This window comes from Electrophorus electricus, chromosome 2, assembly GCF_041902795.1.
Source record: "Electrophorus electricus isolate QZ-2024a chromosome 2, ASM4190279v1, whole genome shotgun sequence".
NCBI classification, from domain to species: Eukaryota; Metazoa; Chordata; class Actinopteri; order Gymnotiformes; family Gymnotidae; genus Electrophorus; species Electrophorus electricus.
In genome coordinates this window covers 4,594,459-4,616,447 of record NC_137498.1, presented here as the reverse complement: position 1 = coordinate 4,616,447, position 21,989 = coordinate 4,594,459, and the positions used below count along the sequence as shown (strand labels likewise).

General features: G+C 39.1%; 6 non-coding genes across 6 annotated transcripts; all 6 read right to left on the bottom strand.

The window, feature by feature from the left end:
- Positions 1 to 3,949: 3,949 nt before the first annotated feature.
- trnav-uac (transfer RNA valine (anticodon UAC)) lies at positions 3,950 to 4,022 on the bottom strand. The gene has a single exon. It is a non-coding gene; the product is annotated as a tRNA-Val (tRNA).
- Positions 4,023 to 8,797: 4,775 nt separating this feature from the next.
- Positions 8,798 to 8,870, bottom strand: trnav-uac (transfer RNA valine (anticodon UAC)). Its single transcript has one exon. It is a non-coding gene; the product is annotated as a tRNA-Val (tRNA).
- Positions 8,871 to 13,031: 4,161 nt separating this feature from the next.
- trnav-aac (transfer RNA valine (anticodon AAC)) lies at positions 13,032 to 13,104 on the bottom strand. Its single transcript has one exon. It is a non-coding gene; the product is annotated as a tRNA-Val (tRNA).
- Positions 13,105 to 15,306: 2,202 nt separating this feature from the next.
- trnav-aac (transfer RNA valine (anticodon AAC)) lies at positions 15,307 to 15,379 on the bottom strand. Its single transcript has one exon. It is a non-coding gene; the product is annotated as a tRNA-Val (tRNA).
- A 2,193-nt stretch (positions 15,380 to 17,572) lies between these two features.
- Positions 17,573 to 17,645, bottom strand: trnav-aac (transfer RNA valine (anticodon AAC)). The gene has a single exon. It is a non-coding gene; the product is annotated as a tRNA-Val (tRNA).
- Positions 17,646 to 19,838: 2,193 nt separating this feature from the next.
- trnav-aac (transfer RNA valine (anticodon AAC)) lies at positions 19,839 to 19,911 on the bottom strand. The gene has a single exon. It is a non-coding gene; the product is annotated as a tRNA-Val (tRNA).
- Between the last annotated feature and the right edge of the window lie 2,078 nt (positions 19,912 to 21,989).

The following is a 21,989-nucleotide window of genomic DNA, read 5'->3' as shown; positions in this document are numbered from 1 at the left end:
TGGCCTAAAATGCAAATAATGAGCAGATGTACCTAAAATTCAAATGGTTCACAATTCTAATTTTTCAGAAATATCTGATTCAAACTTGCAGAAAAAATATTGTTTAGCTGACAGGGAACCCTCTAGTCTGAGCGACACTTCAGTCCAAACTGGTGGTCCTGGAAAGTGGTAGGTTCTGTTCTGGCTTTCTAAACTTATGCAGCAGGGCCATGTGAGATCTTCACTGCTTAAGGCCATAAAACCCAAAGATCTCTTTCTTTGCTGTCCCAATAGTTGTCCTCAGAACCTCACTCCTCTCAATTGTACTTTGAAGTCATGAACAGTATTGCCTTCTTTTAACGTTTTGAATACAGTTAAAAAGCAGCTCAGCTGCAGTTCCATGATGGTGAGTTTAAGTTGATTTCCCTGTGCAGTTCTTTAGCCTCGCCTGCCCATGCTTCCCTTTGTTCCAACTATTTCAAACAGCAAAAATGGATGAGAAATGCTTCTGCACAGTATATAAGCTGGGACCTGTGAACTGGAAAGCAAATGCATTGACCACTACTCTAGAAAAATCAAGAGAGTTCAACATCTATATCAAACAATAATTATCCCCCCAAAAGGTCTGGTAGTTAACAGGATTTATGACAAAATGATGCTGCGATTAGACAAGGAGCTTGGTGTCTCAGTCTCAGGACCTAAAGAGCAAACTGCAAAAAGAGACACCCGCACAAAGAGTCTCCCACTTGATACACTGCTTACAAAAAGCACGTGCCCAACTACTGTGCTATCAAGAGGGATGTTTCTGCCAGGTATGGAACAGAGGACCTTTCTCGTGTTAGGCGAACATGCTGAGCACTACACTACAGAAACCACTTTAAAATGCTTCTTTGCCTCTCCAGCTTTTGCTCATTTTTGGGGCTTGAAAATCATAGCTTTAAATCTGGATAAGCAGTATGACATCTCAAGCATTAGGATGAAAATTCAGACAACTCCACCAAAGTTCTCTTGTTTCCTAAACTTCGAGAAACAGACTGTTGCTAACTAGGCATAATATGAAGAGTTTTACTTTATCTCTGTAGTTCTCTCATTGGCATTTAGAGCATAACCTATTGCACAAATTGTGTAGGCTTGATATTGCCTTGCAAGGATTTGTTCTTTGCCATAGACTTGATGAAAGTAACTTTTAAATTTCAGCTAATTAGCATAACCTCTGTTAGGAAACAAAATGAGAACACACTCACTAAAGTTTATGCTTGAAAGACTTGAATTAGAATAGCCATTATGCTAAGAGTTTTAATTAATCAGCTTGGCTATTAATTAAGGAGCCTGACTTTTCTCAGTGAAGAATGGCTCTCCATTCAATTAAAAGGACAGCAGTTACACATCTACCAAGAGTCGTGTTTCTGCCTGGTATCGAGCCAGGGACCTTTCGCGTGTGAGGCGAAAGTAATAACCACTACACTACAGAAACCCTACAGCACTGGCTGTTCAGGATCATCCCAGCATTTCCTCCTTTTTGGTGCCTGCAAGGCATAGTTTAAAAACTGGCTGAATTGTCTTCTCCCCGTAAGGACGCAAAATTCAATCCCACCAAGCAATGTTTTCTTGTTTCATTGCCTTTGAGAGACAGAATGTTACTCCCTAGGAATAATATGAAGAGCTTTACCGGATAACTGTAGGCTTATTCATCGGCATGGAAAGCAGTCCCTAGTGCACCAATTCTGCTTCATTAACATTGCTTTGCATAGATTTTAATTGTCAGGAGACTATAAGGATGTTACTTTTAAGAATTAGCTAAGTAGCATAACTTATCTCTGTTAGGAGATCAAATACAGATGCACTCGTGGAGTTTCTGTTTTGTTTAATTTTGTTTGAAATACATGGATTAGCACACCCATCATGCTACAATGAGTTTTACATCATCCCTGTGACAATTGAAATCAGCCTTAAACACAGCTCCTAAAGCACAGTCCTTGCATCACCGGAGGACAAGCCTGCTGCATATATTGACTTTCTCGGTTTGCAAATGGAGACAGTGATGGGATATTTTTTTCCAACAGAGAAGCTACTCTTTATGTCCATACTAAGATGCTAGTAATCTTCTGATCTTGAAATTTCCATTTTGCACAATGTAGAACCAAGTTGCAGACGAAGAGGTTAGGGATTTCAAATGCGTTATAGTGCCGGAGTTTGGAGTACAGGACTTGGAGAACTCAATTGGAGTAACTAGGGAGTTCAGAAAACCATTTCCCTCTGCTGCAAGAAGGCCATTCGATTCCCTGGTGTCTACTTCAAATAGAAGACACAGAAACCAAAGAACCAGCTAATGTTTCTGCTCAGCTTCAATTCAAGGTCCTTTCACACATAATGCAAACGTGATGACCAATTCACTACAGACACCATGCAAAAATGCCTTGATGCAGTATGGTATCACTGCAATTTCAGAATAATTTTTTCACCAACTCATCCCCAAAACTGAAAATGTGTGCAAATTATTTAGGAGAAAGAATGAACATCATTTATGCCAAAACCTTTCATATTTGGAAGTTCACAAATAGCTGCCATTTTATGCAAATTTCGTGGGTATGTTGGATGGCCTAAAATGCATTTCATGAGCAGACGTACCTAAAATTCAAATGGTTCACAGTTGTAATTTTCAGAAATATCTGATTCAAACTGTCAGAAAAAAATGCTGTTTAGCTGAAAGGGAACCCTCTAGTCCGACCTACACATCAGTCGAAACTGGTGGTCCTGGAAAATTGTAGGTTCTGTTCTTGCTTTCTAAACCTATGTAGCAGGGCCGTGTGAGCTCTTCACTGCTTAAGGCCATAAAAACCGAAGATCTCTTTCATTGCAGTCCCAATAGTTGTCCTCAGAACCTCACTCCTCTCAATTCTACCTTGAAGTCATGAACAGTATTGCCTTCTTTTACCATTTTGATTGCAGTTAAAAAGCAGCTCAGCTGCAGTTCCATGATGCTGAGTTTAAGTTGATTTCCCTGTGCAGTTCTTTAGCCTCGCCTGTCCATGCTTCCCTTTGTTCCAACCATTTTATACAGTAAAGACCAAAAATGGATGAAAGAGAAATGCTTCTGCACAGTATGGAAGCTGGGACATGTGACCTGGAAAGCAAATGCAATGACCACTACTTTAGACAATCAAGAGAGTTCAAGATCTATATCAATCAATAATGATCCCCCAAAAAGGTCTTTTAGTCAACAGGATTTATGACAAAATGATGTTGCGATTAGACAAGGAGCTTGGTGCCTCAGTCTGAGGACCTAAAGGGCAAACCGCACAAAGAGTCTCCCACTTGATACACTGCTTACAAAAAGCACGTGCCCAACTAATGTGCTATCAAGAGGGATGTTTCTGCCAGGTATGGAACAGAGGACCTTTCCAGTGTCAGGTGAACATGCTGAGCACTACACTACAGAAACCACTTTAAAATGCTTCTTTGCCTCTCCAGCTTTTGCTCATTTTTGGGGCTTGAAAATCATAACTTTAAATCTGGATAAGCAGTATGACTTCTCAAGCATTAGGATGAAAATTCAGACAACCCCACCAAACTTCTCTTGTTTCCTACCCTTCGAGAAACAGACTGTTGCTAACTAGGCATAATATGAAGAGTTTTACTTTATCTCTGTAGTTCTCTCTTTGGCATTTAGAGCATAACCTATTGCACAAATTGTTTATGCTTGATATTGCCTTGCAAGGATTTGTTCTTTGCCATAGACTTGATGAAAGTAACTTTTAAATTTCAGCTAATTAGCATAACCTCTGTTAGGAAACAAAATGAGAACACACTCACTGAAGTTTATGCTTGAAAGACTTGAATTAGCATAGCCATTATGCTAAGAGTTTTAACTAATCAGGTTGGCCATTAATTAAGGAGCCTGACTTTTCTCTGTGAAGAATAGCTCTCCATTCAATAGAAAGGACAGCAGTTAAACATCTACCAAGAGTGGTGTTTCTGCCTGGTATCGAGCCAGGGACCTTTCGCGTGTAAGGCGAACGTGATAACCACTACACTACAGAAACCCTACAGCACTGGCCGTTCAGGATCAGCCCAGCATTTCCTCCTATTTGGTGCCTGCAAGGCATAGTTTAAAAACTGGCTTGAATTGTCTTCTCCCCGTTAGGACGCAAAATTCAATCCCACCAAGCAATGTTTTCTTGTTTCATTGCCTTTGAGAGACAGAATGTTACTCCCTAGGAATAATATGAAGAGCTTTACCGGATCACTGTAGGCTTATTCATTGGCATGGAAAGCAGTCCCTAGTGCACAAATTCTGCATCATTAACATTGCTTTGCATAGATTTTAATTGTCAGGAGACTATAAGGATGTTACTTTTAAGAATTAGCTAAGTAGCATAACTTATCTCTGTTAGGAGATCAAATACAGATGCACTCGTGGAGTTTCTGTTTTGTTTAATTTTGTTTGAAATACATGGATTAGCACACCCATCATGCTACAATGAGTTTTAAATCATCCCTGTGACAATTGAAATCAGCCTTAAACACAGCTCCTAAAGCACAGTCCTTGCATCACCGGAGGACAAGCCTGCTGCATATATTGACTTTCTCGGTTTGCAAATGGAGACAGTGATGGGATATTTTTTTCCAACAGAGAAGCTACTCTTTATGTCCATACTAAGATGCTAGTAATCTTCTGATCTTGAAATTTCCATTTTGTACAATGTAGAACCAAGTTGCAGACGAAGAGGTTAGGGATTTCACATGCGTTATAGTGCCGGAGTTTGGAGTACAGGACTTGGAGAACTCAATTGGAGTAACTGGGGAGTTCAGAAAATCATTTCCCTCTGCTGCAAGAAGGCCATTCGATTCCCTGGTGTCTACTTCAAATAGAAGACACAGAAACCAAAGAACCAGCTAATGTTTCTGCTCAGCTTCAATTCAAGGTCCTTTCACACATAATGCAAACGTGATGACCAATTCACTACAGACACCATGCAAAAATGCCTTGATGCAGTATGGTATCACTGCAATTTCAGAACAATTTTTTCACCAGCTCATCCCCAAAACTGAAAATGTGTGCAAATTATTTAGGAGAAAGAATGAACATCATTTATGCCAAAACCTTTCATATTTGGAAGTTCACAAATAGCTGCCATTTTACGCAAATTTAGTTGGTATGTTGGATGGCCTAAAATGCAAATAATGAGCAGATGTACCTAAAATTCAAATGGTTCACAATTCTAATTTTTCAGAAATATCTGATTCAAACTTGTAGAAAAAATATTGTTTAGCTGACAGGGAACCCTCTAGTCTGAGCGACACTTCAGTCCAAACTGGTGGTCCTGGAAAGTGGTAGGTTCTGTTCTGGCTTTCTAAACTTATGCAGCAGGGCCATGTGAGATCTTCACTGCTTAAGGCCATAAAACCCAAAGATCTCTTTCTTTGCTGTCCCAATAGTTGTCCTCAGAACCTCACTCCTCTCAATTGTACTTTGAAGTCATGAACAGTATTGCCTTCTTTTAACGTTTTGAATACAGTTAAAAAGCAGCTCAGCTGCAGTTCCATGATGGTGAGTTTAAGTTGATTTCCCTGTGCAGTTCTTTAGCCTCGCCTGCCCATGCTTCCCTTTGTTCCAACTATTTCAAACAGCAAAACTGGATGAGAAATGTTTCTGCACAGTATATAAGCTGGGACCTGTGAACTGGAAAGCAAATGCATTGACCACTACTCTAGAAAAATCAAGAGAGTTCAACATCTATATCAATCAATAATTATCCCCCCAAAAGGTCTAGTAGTTAACAGGATTTATGATAAAATGATGCTGCGATTAGACAAGGAGCTTGGTGTCTCAGTCTCAGGACCTAAAGAGCAAACTGCAAAAAGAGACACCCACTTCATACACTGTTTACAAAAAACACTTGCCCCACTAGTGTGCTATCAAGAGGGATGTTTCTGCCCAGTTTCAAACTGAAGACCTTTCGCATGTTAGGCAAATGTGATGACCACTACACTACAGAAACCACTGCAAAAAGATTCTTTGGGCTCACTCTCCAGCTTTTGCTCATTTTTGGCACTTGAAAATCATAGCTTTAAATCTGGCTAAGGAGTCTGACTTCTCAATCATTAGGATGAAAATTCTCACAACCCCACCAAAGTTCTCTTGTTTCTTACCATTTGAGGAACAGACTGTTGCTAACTAGGCATAATATGAAGAGTTTTACTTTATCTCTGTAGTTCTCTCATTGGCATATAGAGCATAACCTATTGCGCAAATTCTTTATGCTTGACATTGCCTTGCAAGGATTTTTTCTTTGCCATAGAATTGATGAAATTAACTTTTGAAATTCAGCTAATTAGCATAACCTCTGTTAGGAAACAAAATGAGAACACACTCACCAAAGTTTATGCTTCCTGTAGTAATGTTTAAGAAACTGGCTTGAATTGTCTTCACCCCATTAGGATGCAAAATTCAATCCCAGCAACCAATGTTTACTTGTTTCATTGCCTTTGAGAGACAGAATGTTACTCTCTAGGAATAATATGAAGAACTTTACCTGATCACTGGAAGCTGTTTCATTGGCATGGAAAGCAGTCCCTAGTGCACAGATTCTGCATCATAATCATTGCTTTGCATGGATTTTAATTGTCAGGAGACTAGAAGTAATTTACTTTTAAGAATTAGCTAAGTAGCATAACTTATCTCTGTTAGTAGATCAAATACAGATGCACTCGTGGTGTTTCTGTTTTGTTTACTTTTGTTTGAAATACATGGATTAGCACACCCATCATGCTACAATGAGTTTTACATCATGCCTGTGACAATTGAAATCAGCCTTAAGCACAGCTCCTAAAGCACAGTCCTTGCATCACCGGAGCACAAGTGTGCTGCATATATTGACTTTCTCAGTTTGCAAATAGAGACCCAACAGAGAAACTACTCTTTATGTCCATACTAAGATGATAGTAATCTTCTGATCTTGAAATTTTAATTTTGCACAATGTGGAACCAAGTTGCAGAAGAAGACGTTGGGGATTTCACATGAGTTATAGTGCCAGATTTTGGAGTACAGGAATTGGAGAACTCAATCGGAGTCAGTAGGGAGTTCAAAAAATCTTTTCCCTCTGCTGCAAGAAGGCCATTCGATTCCCTGGTGTCTACTTCAAATAGAAGACACAGAAACCAAAGAACCAGCTAATGTTTCTGCTCAGCTTCAATTCAAGGTCCTTTCACACATAATGCAAACGTGATGACCAATTCACTACAGACACCATGCAAAAATGCCTTGATGCAGTATGGTATCACTGCAATTTCAGAATAATTTTTTCACCAACTCATCCCCAAAACTGAAAATGTGTGCAAATTATTTAGGAGAAAGAATGAACATCATTTATGCCAAAACCTTTCATATTTGGAAGTTCACAAATAGCTGCCATTTTATGCAAATTTCGTGGGTATGTTGGATGGCCTAAAATGCGTTTCATGAGCAGACGTACCTAAAATTCAAATGGTTCACAGTTGTAATTTTCAGAAATATCTGATTCAAACTGTCAGAAAAAAATGCTGTTTAGCTGAAAGGGAACCCTCTAGTCCGACCTACACATCAGTCGAAACTGGTGGTCCTGGAAAATTGTAGGTTCTGTTCTTGCTTTCTAAACATATGTAGCAGGGCCGTGTGAGCTCTTCACTGCTTAAGGCCATAAAAACCGAAGATCTCTTTCATTGCAGTCCCAATAGTTGTCCTCAGAACCTCACTCCTCTCAATTCTACCTTGAAGTCATGAACAGTATTGCCTTCTTTTACCATTTTGATTGCAGTTAAAAAGCAGCTCAGCTGCAGTTCCATGATGCTGAGTTTAAGTTGATTTCCCTGTGCAGTACTTTAGCCTCGCCTGTCCATGCTTCCCTTTGTTCCAACCATTTTATACAGTAAAGACCAAAAATGGATGAAAGAGAAATGCTTCTGCACAGTATGGAAGCTGGGACATGTGACCTGGAAAGCAAATGCAATGACCACTACTCTAGACAATCAAGAGAGTTCAAGATCTATATCAATCAATAATGATCCCCCAAAAAGGTCTTTTAGTCAACAGGATTTATGACAAAATGATGTTGCGATTAGACAAGGAGCTTGGTGCCTCAGTCTGAGGACCTAAAGGGCAAACCGCACAAAGAGTCTCCCACTTGATACACTGCTTACAAAAAGCACGTGCCCAACTAATGTGCTATCAAGAGGGATGTTTCTGCCAGGTATGGAACAGAGGACCTTTCCCGTGTCAGGCGAACATGCTGAGCACTACACTACAGAAACCACTTTAAAATGCTTCTTTGCCTCTCCAGCTTTTGCTCATTTTTGGGGCTTGAAAATCATAACTTTAAATCTGGATAAGCAGTATGACTTCTCAAGCATTAGGATGAAAATTCAGACAACCCCACCAAACTTCTCTTGTTTCCTACCCTTCGAGAAACAGACTGTTGCTAACTAGGCATAATATGAAGAGTTTTACTTTATCTCTGTAGTTCTCTCATTGGCATTTAGAGCATAACCTATTGCACAAATTGTTTATGCTTGATATTGCCTTGCAAGGATTTGTTCTTTGCCATAGACTTGATGAAAGTAACTTTTAAATTTCAGCTAATTAGCATAACCTCTGTTAGGAAACAAAATGAGAACACACTCACTGAAGTTTATGCTTGAAAGACTTGAATTAGCATAGCCATTATGCTAAGAGTTTTAACTAATCAGGTTGGCCATTAATTAAGGAGCCTGACTTTTCTCTGTGAAGAATAGCTCTCCATTCAATAGAAAGGACAGCAGTTAAACATCTACCAAGAGTGGTGTTTCTGCCTGGTATCGAGCCAGGGACCTTTCGCGTGTAAGGCGAACGTGATAACCACTACACTACAGAAACCCTACAGCACTGGCCGTTCAGGATCAGCCCAGCATTTCCTCCTATTTGGTGCCTGCAAGGCATAGTTTAAAAACTGGCTTGAATTGTCTTCTCCCCGTTAGGACGCAAAATTCAATCCCACCAAGCAATGTTTTCTTGTTTCATTGCCTTTGAGAGACAGAATGTTACTCCCTAGGAATAATATGAAGAGCTTTACCGGATCACTGTAGGCTTATTCATCGGCATGGAAAGCAGTCCCTAGTGCACAAATTCTGCATCATTAACATTGCTTTGCATAGATTTTAATTGTCAGGAGACTATAAGGATGTTACTTTTAAGAATTAGCTAAGTAGCATAACTTATCTCTGTTAGGAGATCAAATACAGATGCACTCGTGGAGTTTCTGTTTTGTTTAATTTTGTTTGAAATACATGGATTAGCACACCCATCATGCTACAATGAGTTTTAAATCATCCCTGTGACAATTGAAATCAGCCTTAAACACAGCTCCTAAAGCACAGTCCTTGCATCACCGGAGGACAAGCCTGCTGCATATATTGACTTTCTCGGTTTGCAAATGGAGACAGTGATGGGATATTTTTTTCCAACAGAGAAGCTACTCTTTATGTCCATACTAAGATGCTAGTAATCTTCTGATCTTGAAATTTCCATTTTGTACAATGTAGAACCAAGTTGCAGACGAAGAGGTTAGGGATTTCACATGCGTTATAGTGCCGGAGTTTGGAGTACAGGACTTGGAGAACTCAATTGGAGTAACTGGGGAGTTCAGAAAATCATTTCCCTCTGCTGCAAGAAGGCCATTCGATTCCCTGGTGTCTACTTCAAATAGAAGACACAGAAACCAAAGAACCAGCTAATGTTTCTGCTCAGCTTCAATTCAAGGTCCTTTCACACATAATGCAAACGTGATGACCAATTCACTACAGACACCATGCAAAAATGCCTTGATGCAGTATGGTATCACTGCAATTTCAGAACAATTTTTTCACCAGCTCATCCCCAAAACTGAAAATGTGTGCAAATTATTTAGGAGAAAGAATGAACATCATTTATGCCAAAACCTTTCATATTTGGAAGTTCACAAATAGCTGCCATTTTACGCAAATTTAGTTGGTATGTTGGATGGCCTAAAATGCAAATAATGAGCAGATGTACCTAAAATTCAAATGGTTCACAATTCTAATTTTTCAGAAATATCTGATTCAAACTTGCAGAAAAAATATTGTTTAGCTGACAGGGAACCCTCTAGTCTGAGCGACACTTCAGTCCAAACTGGTGGTCCTGGAAAGTGGTAGGTTCTGTTCTGGCTTTCTAAACTTATGCAGCAGGGCCATGTGAGATCTTCACTGCTTAAGGCCATAAAACCCAAAGATCTCTTTCTTTGCTGTCCCAATAGTTGTCCTCAGAACCTCACTCCTCTCAATTGTACTTTGAAGTCATGAACAGTATTGCCTTCTTTTAACGTTTTGAATACAGTTAAAAAGCAGCTCAGCTGCAGTTCCATGATGGTGAGTTTAAGTTGATTTCCCTGTGCAGTTCTTTAGCCTCGCCTGCCCATGCTTCCCTTTGTTCCAACTATTTCAAACAGCAAAACTGGATGAGAAATGTTTCTGCACAGTATATAAGCTGGGACCTGTGAACTGGAAAGCAAATGCATTGACCACTACTCTAGAAAAATCAAGAGAGTTCAACATCTATATCAATCAATAATTATCCCCCCAAAAGGTCTGGTAGTTAACAGGATTTATGATAAAATGATGCTGCGATTAGACAAGGAGCTTGGTGTCTCAGTCTCAGGACCTAAAGAGCAAACTGCAAAAAGAGACACCCACTTCATACACTGTTTACAAAAAACACTTGCCCCACTAGTGTGCTATCAAGAGGGATGTTTCTGCCCAGTTTCAAACTGAAGACCTTTCGCATGTTAGGCAAATGTGATGACCACTACACTACAGAAACCACTGCAAAAAGATTCTTTGGGCTCACTCTCCAGCTTTTGCTCATTTTTGGCACTTGAAAATCATAGCTTTAAATCTGGCTAAGGAGTCTGACTTCTCAATCATTAGGATGAAAATTCTCACAACCCCACCAAAGTTCTCTTGTTTCTTACCATTTGAGGAACAGACTGTTGCTAACTAGGCATAATATGAAGAGTTTTACTTTATCTCTGTAGTTCTCTCATTGGCATATAGAGCATAACCTATTGCGCAAATTCTTTATGCTTGACATTGCCTTGCAAGGATTTTTTCTTTGCCATAGAATTGATGAAATTAACTTTTGAAATTCAGCTAATTAGCATAACCTCTGTTAGGAAACAAAATGAGAACACACTCACCAAAGTTTATGCTTCCTGTAGTAATGTTTAAGAAACTGGCTTGAATTGTCTTCACCCCATTAGGATGCAAAATTCAATCCCAGCAACCAATGTTTACTTGTTTCATTGCCTTTGAGAGACAGAATGTTACTCTCTAGGAATAATATGAAGAACTTTACCTGATCACTGGAAGCTGTTTCATTGGCATGGAAAGCAGTCCCTAGTGCACAGATTCTGCATCATAATCATTGCTTTGCATGGATTTTAATTGTCAGGAGACTAGAAGTAATTTACTTTTAAGAATTAGCTAAGTAGCATAACTTATCTCTGTTAGTAGATCAAATACAGATGCACTCGTGGTGTTTCTGTTTTGTTTACTTTTGTTTGAAATACATGGATTAGCACACCCATCATGCTACAATGAGTTTTACATCATGCCTGTGACAATTGAAATCAGCCTTAAGCACAGCTCCTAAAGCACAGTCCTTGCATCACCGGAGCACAAGTGTGCTGCATATATTGACTTTCTCAGTTTGCAAATAGAGACCCAACAGAGAAACTACTCTTTATGTCCATACTAAGATGATAGTAATCTTCTGATCTTGAAATTTTAATTTTGCACAATGTGGAACCAAGTTGCAGAAGAAGACGTTGGGGATTTCACATGAGTTATAGTGCCAGATTTTGGAGTACAGGAATTGGAGAACTCAATCGGAGTAAGTAGGGAGTTCAAAAAATCTTTTCACTCTGCTGCAAGAAGGCCATTCGATTCCCTGATGTCTACTTCAAATACAAGAGTCAGAAACCCAAGAACCAACTACTGTTTCTGCTCAGCTTCAATTCAAGGACTTTTTACGTATACTGCAAAGGTGATGACCACTTCACTACAGAAATCATGCAAAGACTCCTTGATGCAGTATGGTATCAATGCACTTTCAGAACAATCTTTTCACCAACTCATACCCAAAACTGATAATGAGTGCAAGTTATTGAGTAAAAGAATGAATATAATTTATGCCAAAACCTTTCATATTTGCAAGTTCACAAATAGCTGCCATTTTACGCAAATTTAGTGGGTATGTTGGATGGCCTAAAATGCTAATAATGAGCAGATGTACCTAAAATTCAAATGGTTCACAAGTCCAATTTTTCAAAAATATCTGATTCAAACTTGCAGAAAAAATATTGGTTAGCTGACAGGAAACCCTCTAGTCCGAGCGACACTTCAGTCCAAACTGCTGGTCCTGGAAAATGGTAGGTTCTGTTCTGGCTTTCTAAACTTATGCAGCAGGGCCATGTGAGATCTTCACTGCTTAAGGCCATAAAACCCGAAGATCTCTTTCTTTGCAGTCCCAATAGTTGTGCTCAGAACCTCACTCCTCTCAATTGTACTTTGAAGTCATGAGCAGTATTGCCTTCTTTTAACATTTTGAATATAGTTAAAAAGCAGCTCAGCTGCAGTTCAATGATGGTGAGTTTAAGTTGATTTCCCTGTGCAGTTCTTTAGCCTCGCCTGCCCATGCTTCCCTTTGTTCCAACTATTTCAAACAGCAAAAATGGATGAGAAATGCTTCTGCACAGTATATAAGCTGGGACCTGTAACCTGGAAAGCAAATGCATTGACCACTACTCTAGAAAAATCAAGAGTGTTCAACATCTATATCAATCAATAATTATACCCCCAAAAGGTCTGGTTGTTAACAGGATTTATAACAAAATGATGCTGCAATTAGACAAGGAGCTTGACGTCTCAGTCTCAGGACCTAAAGGGCAAACTGCAAAAAGAGAACCACTTCATACACTGTTTACAAACAACAATTGCCCCACTAGTGTGCTATCAAGATGGATGTTTCTGCCCAGTTTCGAACTGAGGACCTTTCGCGTGTTAGGCGAATGTGATGACCACTACACTACAGAAACCACTGTTAAAAGATTCTTTGGGCTCACTCTCCAGCTTTTGCTCATTTTTGGCACTTGAAAATCATAGCTTTAAATCTGGCTAAGGAGTCTGACTTCTCAATCATTAGGATGGAAATTCTCACAACCCCACCAAAGTTCTCTTGTTTCTTACCATTTGAGGAACAGACTGTTGCTAACTAGGCATATTATGAAGAGTTTTACTTTATCTCTGTAGTTCCCTCATTGGCATATAGAGCATAACCTATTGCGCAAATTCTGTATGCTTGACATTGCCTTGCAAGCATTTTTTCTTTGCCATAGAATTGATGAAATTAACTTTTGAAATTCAGCTAATTAGCATAACCTCTGTTGGGAAACAAAATGAGAACACACTCACCAAAGTTTATGCTTCCTGTAGTAATGTTTAAGAAACTGGCTTGAATTGTCTTCACCCCATTAGGACGCAAAATTCAAACCCAGCAACCAATGTTTACTTGTTTCATTGCCTTTGAGAGACAGAATGTTACTCTCTAGGAATAATATGAAGAACTTTACCTGATCACTGGAAGCTGTTTCATTGGCATGGAAAGCAATCCCTAGTGCACAGATTCTGCATCATAAACATTGCTTTGCATGGATTTTAATTGTCAGGAGACTAGAAGGAATTTACTTTTAAGAATTAGCTAAGTAGCATAACTTATCTCTGTTAGTAGATCAAATACAGATGCACTCGTGGTGTTTCTGTTTTGTTTACTTTTGTTTGAAATACATGGATTAGCACACCCATCATGCTACAATGAGTTTTACATCATCCCTGTGACAATTGAAATCAGCCTTAAACACAGCTCCTAAAGCACAGTCCTTGCATCACCGGAGGACAAGCCTGCTGCATATATTGACTTTCTCGGTTTGCAAATAGAGCCCCAACAGAGAAACTATTCTTTATGTCCATACTAAGATGATAGTCATCTTCTGATCTTGAAATTTTAATTTTGCACAATGTGGAACCAAGTTGCAGAAGAAGACGTTGGGGATTTCACATGAGTTATAGTGCCAGATTTTGGAGTACAGGAATTGGAGAACTCAATCGGAGTAAGTAGGGAGTTCAAAAAATCTTTTCACTCTGCTGCAAGAAGGCCATTCGATTCCCTGATGTCTACTTCAAATACAAGAGTCAGAAACCCAAGAACCAACTACTGTTTCTGCTCAGCTTCAATTCAAGGACCTTTTACGTATAATGCAAAGGTGATGACCACTTGACTACAGAAATCATGCAAAGACTCCTTGATGCAGTATGGTATCAATGCACTTTCAGAACAATCTTTTCACCAACTCATACCCAAAACTGATAATGAGTGCAAGTTATTGAGTAAAAGAATGAATATAATTTATGCCAAAACCTTTCATATTTGCAAGTTCACAAATAGCTGCCATTTTACGCAAATTTAGTGGGTATGTTGGATGGCCTAAAATGCTAATAATGAGCAGATTTACCTAAAATTCAAATGGTTCACAAGTCCAATTTTTCAGAAATATCTGATTCAAACTTGCAGAAAAAATATTGGTTAGCTGACAGGAAACCCTCTAGTCCGAGCGACACTTCAGTCCAAACTGCTGGTCCTGGAAAATGGTAGGTTCTGTTCTGGCTTTCTAAACTTATGCAGCAGGGCCATGTGAGATCTTCACTGCTTAAGGCCATAAAACCCGAAGATCTCTTTCTTTGCAGTCCCAATAGTTGGGCTCAGAACCTCACTCCTCTCAATTGTACTTTGAAGTCATGAGCAGTATTGCCTTCTTTTAACATTTTGAATATAGTTAAAAAGCAGCTCAGCTGCAGTTCAATGATGGTGAGTTTAAGTTGATTTCCCTGTGCAGTTCTTTAGCCTCGCCTGCCCATGCTTCCCTTTGTTCCAACTATTTCAAACAGCAAAAATGGATGAGAAATGCTTCTGCACAGTATATAAGCTGGGACCTGTAACCTGGAAAGCAAATGCATTGACCACTACTCTAGAAAAATCAAGAGTGTTCAACATCTATATCAATCAATAATTATACCCCCAAAAGGTCTGGTTGTTAACAGGATTTATAACAAAATGATGCTGCAATTAGACAAGGAGCTTGGCGTCTCAGTCTCAGGACCTAAAGGGCAAACTGCAAAAAGAGAACCACTTCATACACTGTTTACAAACAACAATTGCCCCACTAGTGTGCTATCAAGATGGATGTTTCTGCCCAGTTTCGAACTGAGGACCTTTCGCATGTTAGGCGAATGTGATGACCACTACACTACAGAAACCACTGTTAAAAGATTCTTTGGGCTCACTCTCCAGCTTTTGCTCATTTTTGGCACTTGAAAATCATAGCTTTAAATCTGGCTAAGGAGTCTGACTTCTCAATCATTAGGATGGAAATTCTCACAACCCCACCAAAGTTCTCTTGTTTCTTACCATTTGAGGAACAGACTGTTGCTAACTAGGCATATTATGAAGAGTTTTACTTTATCTCTGTAGTTCCCTCATTGGCATATAGAGCATAACCTATTGCGCAAATTCTGTATGCTTGACATTGCCTTGCAAGCATTTTTTCTTTGCCATAGAATTGATGAAATTAACTTTTGAAATTCAGCTAATTAGCATAACCTCTGTTGGGAAACAAAATGAGAACACACTCACCAAAGTTTATGCTTCCTGTAGTAATGTTTAAGAAACTGGCTTGAATTGTCTTCACCCCATTAGGACGCAAAATTCAAACCCAGCAACCAATGTTTACTTGTTTCATTGCCTTTGAGAGACAGAATGTTACTCTCTAGGAATAATATGAAGAACTTTACCTGATCACTGGAAGCTGTTTCATTGGCATGGAAAGCAATCCCTAGTGCACAGATTCTGCATCATAAACATTGCTTTGCATGGATTTTAATTGTCAGGAGACTAGAAGGAATTTACTTTTAAGAATTAGCTAAGTAGCATAACTTATCTCTGTTAGTAGATCAAATACAGATGCACTCGTGGTGTTTCTGTTTTGTTTACTTTTGTTTGAAATACATGGATTAGCACACCCATCATGCTACAATGAGTTTTACATCATCCCTGTGACAATTGAAATCAGCCTTAAACACAGCTCCTAAAGCACAGTCCTTGCATCACCGGAGGACAAGCCTGCTGCATATATTGACTTTCTCGGTTTGCAAATAGAGCCCCAACAGAGAAACTATTCTTTATGTCCATACTAAGATGATAGTAATCTTCTGATCTTGAAATTTTAATTTTGCACAATGTGGAACCAAGTTGCAGAAGAAGACGTTGGGGATTTCACATGAGTTATAGTGCCAGAGTTTGGAGTACAGGAATTGGAGAACTCAATCGGAGTAAGTAGGGAGTTCAAAAAATCTTTTCACTCTGCTGCAAGAAGGCCATTCGATTCCCTGATGTCTACTTCAAATACAAGAGTCAGAAACCCAAGAACCAACTACTGTTTCTGCTCAGCTTCAATTCAAGGACCTTTTACGTATAATGCAAAGGTGATGACCACTTCACTACAGAAATCATGCAAAGACAGCTTGATGCAGTATGGTATCAATGCACTTTCAGAACAATCTTTTCACCAACTCATACCCAAAACTGATAATGAGTGCAAGTTATTGAGTAAAAGAATGAATATCATTTATGCCAAAACCTTTCATATTAGCAAGTTCACAAATAGCTGCCATTTTACGCAAATTTAGTGGGTATGTTGGATGGCCTAAAATGCTAATAATGAGCAGATGTACCTAAAATTCAATTGGTTCACAATTCCAATTTTTCAGAAATATCTGATTCAAACTTGCAGAAAAAATATTGGATAGCTGACAGGAAACCCTCTAGTCCGAGCGACACTTCAGTCCAAACTGGTGGTCCTGGAAAATGGTAGGTTCTGTTCTGGCTTTCTAAACTTATGCAGCAGGGCCATGTGAGATCTTCACTGCTTAAGGCCATAAAACCCGAAGATCTTTTTCTTTGCAGTCCCAATAGTTGTGCTCAGAACCTCACTCATCTCAATTGTACTTTGAAGTCATGAACAGTATTGCCTTCTTTTAACGTTTTGAATACAGTTAAAAAGCAGCTCAGCTGCAGTTCCATGATGCTGAGTTTAAGTTGATTTCCCTGTGCAGTTCTTTAGCCTCACCTGCCCATGCTTCCCTTTGTTCCAACTATTTCAAACAGCAAAAATGGATGAGAAATGCTTCTGCACAGTATATAAACTGGGATCTGTGACCTGGAAAGCAAATGCATTGACCACTACTCTAGAAAAATCAAGAGTGTTCAACATCTATATCAATCAATAATTATACCCCCAAAAGGTCTGGTTGTTAACAGGATTTATGACAAAATGATGCCGCGATTAGACAAGGAGCTTGGCGTCTCAGTCTCAGGACCTAAAGGGCAAACTGCAAAAAGAGAACCACTTCATACACACAACAATTGCCCCACTAGTGTGCTATCAAGAGGGATGTTTCTGCCCAGTTTCGAACTGAGGACCTTTCGCGTGTTAGGCGAATGTGATGACCACTACACTACAGAAACCAATGTTAAAAGGTTCTTTGGGCTCACTCTCCAGCTTTTGCTCATTTTTGGCACTTGAAAATCATAGCTTTAAATCTGGCTAAGGAGTCTGACTTCTCAATCATTAGGATGGAAATTCTCACAACCCCACCAAAGTTCTCTTGTTTCTTACCATTTGAGGAACAGACTGTTGCTAACTAGGCATATTATGAAGAGTTTTACTTTATCTCTGTAGTTCCCTCATTGGCATATAGAGCATAACCTATTGCGCAAATTCTGTATGCTTGACATTGCCTTGCAAGGATTTTTTCTTTGCCATAGAATTGATGAAATTAACTTTTGAAATTCAGCTAATTAGCATAACCTCTGTTGGGAAACAAAATGAGAACACACTCACCAAAGTTTATGCTTCCTGTAGTAATGTTTAAGAAACTGGCTTGAATTGTCTTCACCCCATTAGGACGCAAAATTCAAACCCAGCAACCAATGTTTACTTGTTTCATTGCCTTTGAGAGAAAGAATGTTACTCTCTAGGAATAATATGAAGAACTTTACCTGATCACTGGAAGCTGTTTCACTGGCATGGAAAGCAATCCCTAGTGCACAGATTCTGCATCATAAACATTGCTTTGCATGGATTTTAATTGTCAGGAGACTAGAAGGAATTTACTTTTAAGAATTAGCTAAGTAGCATAACTTATCTCTGTTAGTAGATCAAATACAGATGCACTCGTGGTGTTTCTGTTTTGTTTACTTTTGTTTGAAATACATGGATTAGCACACCCATCATGCTACAATGAGTTTTACATCATGCCTGTGACAATTGAAATCAGCCTTAAGCACAGCTCCTAAAGCACAGTCCTTGCATCACCGGAGCAAAAGTGTGCTGCATATATTGACTTTCTCAGTTTGCAAATAGAGCCCCAACAGAGAAACTACTCTTTATGTCCATACTAAGATGATAGTAATCTTCTGATCTTGAAATTTTAATTTTGCACAATGTGGAACCAAGTTGCAGAAGAAGACGTTGGGGATTTCACATGAGTTATAGTGCCAGATTTTGGAGTACAGGAATTGGAGAACTCAATCGGAGTAAGTAGGGAGTTCAAAAAATCTTTTCACTCTGCTGCAAGAAGGCCATTCGATTCCCTGATGTCTACTTCAAATACAAGAGTCAGAAACCCAAGAACCAACTACTGTTTCTGCTCAGCTTCAATTCAAGGACCTTTTACGTATAATGCAAAGGTGATGACCACTTCACTACAGAAATCATGCAAAGACAGCTTGATGCAGTATGGTATCAATGCACTTTCAGAACAATCTTTTCACCAACTCATACCCAAAACTGATAATGAGTGCAAGTTATTGAGTAAAAGAATGAATATCATTTATGCCAAAACCTTTCATATTAGCAAGTTCACAAATAGCTGCCATTTTACGCAAATTTAGTGGGTATGTTGGATGGCCTAAAATGCTAATAATGAGCAGATGTACCTAAAATTCAATTGGTTCACAATTCCAATTTTTCAGAAATATCTGATTCAAACTTGCAGAAAAAATATTGGATAGCTGACAGGAAACCCTCTAGTCCGAGCGACACTTCAGTCCAAACTGGTGGTCCTGGAAAATGGTAGGTTCTGTTCTGGCTTTCTAAACTTATGCAGCAGGGCCATGTGAGATCTTCACTGCTTAAGGCCATAAAACCCGAAGATCTTTTTCTTTGCAGTCCCAATAGTTGTGCTCAGAACCTCACTCATCTCAATTGTACTTTGAAGTCATGAACAGTATTGCCTTCTTTTAACGTTTTGAATACAGTTAAAAAGCAGCTCAGCTGCAGTTCCATGATGCTGAGTTTAAGTTGATTTCCCTGTACAGTTCTTTAGCCTCACCTGCCCATGCTTCCCTTTGTTCCAACTATTTCAAACAGCAAAAATGGATGAGAAATGCTTCTGCACAGTATATAAACTGGGATCTGTGACCTGGAAAGCAAATGCATTGACCACTACTCTAGAAAAATCAAGAGTGTTCAACATCTATATCAATCAATAATTATACCCCCAAAAGGTCTGGTTGTTAACAGGATTTATGACAAAATGATGCCGCGATTAGACAAGGAGCTTGGCGTCTCAGTCTCAGGACCTAAAGGGCAAACTGCAAAAAGAGAACCACTTCATACACACAACAATTGCCCCACTAGTGTGCTATCAAGAGGGATGTTTCTGCCCAGTTTCGAACTGAGGACCTTTCGCGTGTTAGGCGAATGTGATGACCACTACACTACAGAAACCAATGTTAAAAGGTTCTTTGGGCTCACTCTCCAGCTTTTGCTCATTTTTGGCACTTGAAAATCATAGCTTTAAATCTGGCTAAGGAGTCTGACTTCTCAATCATTAGGATGGAAATTCTCACAACCCCACCAAAGTTCTCTTGTTTCTTACCATTTGAGGAACAGACTGTTGCTAACTAGGCATATTATGAAGAGTTTTACTTTATCTCTGTAGTTCCCTCATTGGCATATAGAGCATAACCTATTGCGCAAATTCTGTATGCTTGACATTGCCTTGCAAGGATTTTTTCTTTGCCATAGAATTGATGAAATTAACTTTTGAAATTCAGCTAATTAGCATAACCTCTGTTGGGAAACAAAATGAGAACACACTCACCAAAGTTTATGCTTCCTGTAGTAATGTTTAAGAAACTGGCTTGAATTGTCTTCACCCCATTAGGACGCAAAATTCAAACCCAGCAACCAATGTTTACTTGTTTCATTGCCTTTGAGAGAAAGAATGTTACTCTCTAGGAATAATATGAAGAACTTTACCTGATCACTGGAAGCTGTTTCACTGGCATGGAAAGCAATCCCTAGTGCACAGATTCTGCATCATAAACATTGCTTTGCATGGATTTTAATTGTCAGGAGACTAGAAGGAATTTACTTTTAAGAATTAGCTAAGTAGCATAACTTATCTCTGTTAGTAGATCAAATACAGATGCACTCGTGGTGTTTCTGTTTTGTTTACTTTTGTTTGAAATACATGGATTAGCACACCCATCATGCTACAATGAGTTTTACATCATGCCTGTGACAATTGAAATCAGCCTTAAGCACAGCTCCTAAAGCACAGTCCTTGCATCACCGGAGCAAAAGTGTGCTGCATATATTGACTTTCTCAGTTTGCAAATAGAGCCCCAACAGAGAAACTACTCTTTATGTCCATACTAAGATGATAGTAATCTTCTGATCTTGAAATTTTAATTTTGCACAATGTGGAACCAAGTTGCAGAAGAAGACGTTGGGGATTTCACATGAGTTATAGTGCCAGATTTTGGAGTACAGGAATTGGAGAACTCAATCGGAGTAAGTAGGGAGTTCAAAAAATCTTTTCACTCTGCTGCAAGAAGGCCATTCGATTCCCTGATGTCTACTTCAAATACAAGAGTCAGAAACCCAAGAACCAACTACTGTTTCTGCTCAGCTTCAATTCAAGGACCTTTTACGTATAATGCAAAGGTGATGACCACTTCACTACAGAAATCATGCAAAGACAGCTTGATGCAGTATGGTATCAATGCACTTTCAGAACAATCTTTTCACCAACTCATACCCAAAACTGATAATGAGTGCAAGTTATTGAGTAAAAGAATGAATATCATTTATGCCAAAACCTTTCATATTAGCAAGTTCACAAATAGCTGCCATTTTACGCAAATTTAGTGGGTATGTTGGATGGCCTAAAATGCTAATAATGAGCAGATGTACCTAAAATTCAATTGGTTCACAATTCCAATTTTTCAGAAATATCTGATTCAAACTTGCAGAAAAAATATTGGATAGCTGACAGGAAACCCTCTAGTCCGAGCGACACTTCAGTCCAAACTGGTGGTCCTGGAAAATGGTAGGTTCTGTTCTGGCTTTCTAAACTTATGCAGCAGGGCCATGTGAGATCTTCACTGCTTAAGGCCATAAAACCCGAAGATCTTTTTCTTTGCAGTCCCAATAGTTGTGCTCAGAACCTCACTCATCTCAATTGTACTTTGAAGTCATGAACAGTATTGCCTTCTTTTAACGTTTTGAATACAGTTAAAAAGCAGCTCAGCTGCAGTTCCATGATGCTGAGTTTAAGTTGATTTCCCTGTGCAGTTCTTTAGCCTCACCTGCCCATGCTTCCCTTTGTTCCAACTATTTCAAACTGCAAAAATGGATGAGAAATGCTTCTGCACAGTATATAAACTGGGACCTGTGACCTGGAAAGCAAATGCATTGACCACTACTCTAGAAAAATCAAGAGTGTTCAACATCTATATCAATCAATAATTATACCCCCAAAAGGTCTGGTTGTTAACAGGATTTATGACAAAATGATG